Raw genomic sequence first — 1,920 nt, forward strand, 5'->3', positions numbered from 1 at the left:
CCAAACGTCGGCCTAAAAGACCCAGCGGCTTGCTGAAACTGACAGGGCTTGCTCTACAAGGGGTTTCTCACTTCCCATATCGTGGGAGTGGGATGGGGAGTTAGAGTTTAATGTTTGTCAGGAATTCTCATTTGGGTGACGGAGAGAGGACAAACGACCAAACAATTTTCAAAAACTCGGCTGAGATTGGAAGAATTGGTATGTCCATCCCATTTTCTGCCCCTTTCAACTCTCTAGAATTTTGACGGGATACACATTTCAAAGTACAATTACAAATACAAAATGCACATAAAGCATACAACTTTCAAACAGCATACACACACACACACACACACACACACACACACACACACACACACACACACACACACACACACACACACACACACACACACATATATATATGTGTATATATATATATATGTATATATACATATATATATATATATATATATATATATATATACACAACATGCAATCAACATACAGAAAAACATGTACAAACAACCCACGCATCGCGAAGCCAGTTTCGACACATTCCTGTTCTTCCTCTGTGCTAGCTCCTCTCTCATGTGTCTGCGCAACTTTCTACACAAAACATAAACACCAATAAGGACATCGTAAAACTCAAGACGTCGTGTTTGCGCCCCGTGACCCGGACCCTTCACACAGGAAGGCAGGCAGGACTCGTCGTCATGGATCTAAATTGGTCAAATTTAGGGTTCAGAAGGAAATAGGCAGGATCTGGTTTACCAGCAGAGTGGTTGACGATTGGAATAGACTTAGTCTCCATGTAGTAGTGAGCGCCGAAATAATGGGTTGTTTTGAGAGAAGATGAGATAACTCTATGGATTGGGGTGACAGGTGGTAAAAGACATAGGACTACTTAGTGTAGTGCCTTTACGTTCTTTTGTAGTCTTCTCCATTCTTATGTTCTTATGAGGTCTGTAGACATAACACGTGACTCCATTCGTGACCAGATCCATGAGATCGCATGATAAAACATAATAATTAAAAAGCAAATATAAAGGAATGTCTTCTGTGTGAGTATCTATTTTAGAAACTTATTCCTCAGTTAATTCCTGACGATAACTATTAAGGCCGCAAAAAAAGAAGTCGTTTCCCCTTCAGTGATTTGTAACCTTAGTCAAGGAACATTGGTAGCTGCCCTTGCTGTCGTTGCTTCACGCTGCTCTCGCTAGGTGGCTGGTGAAGTGAGTGTCTGGTCAGGTTTATTCCATCCATGACCTTACAATTCGTGTCTTCCATCATCAGAGTTGCGCCATGTTTTGGTCTTCTGTCTGCCATCTCTTGGAGCTCTTCATATTAATCATCCTTCTCATCATAGTCACTAGATTCTGCTGGGGGACACGCTACTGTTACTGTAAGATTGTGTTTAGCTGTAATGGTCCTTTGCAGGATCGCCGGGCTATCCGTTGAGTGACGATGCAGACTCTTTACTTTACTATGATGACTTAATCCTGTTTTGTAAGATTATATGGAGGTTGTAAAGCGTATGCAGTGTTCAGCTTCTTGGTTAGGTTGTGGTTATGGATGAAGTCTGAAACCACTGTGATCAGGTCAACCATGCTGATGAGGTGTCATTAGAACATAAGAACATAAGAACTGAAGAGACTGCAAGAGACCATAAGGCTTACAATAGGTAGTTCCATGCCCCTTGCCACCTGTCCTCTGTATCCATAAAGTTGTCTCATCCTCTCTTAAAACAACCAATTGTTTCAACTCTCGCTACTTGGTATACCGCACCTTTGATGTCCACCATTGCAGAGACGGGTTGGAAAGTCATGAAGGGGCGACTTTAACAATTGCTTAAGACAGTGGATCGGTTCATGGGGGCTCCCGACGGAGCCATAACAAGAAATGGGGGGGGGGGTTATTTCTTTATAATAAGAGGAATCT

Source organism: Oratosquilla oratoria, chromosome 4 (genome assembly GCF_046742065.1).
Source record: "Oratosquilla oratoria isolate Oo_2021 chromosome 4, ASM4674206v1, whole genome shotgun sequence".
In the NCBI taxonomy this organism is placed as follows: domain Eukaryota; kingdom Metazoa; phylum Arthropoda; class Malacostraca; order Stomatopoda; family Squillidae; genus Oratosquilla; species Oratosquilla oratoria.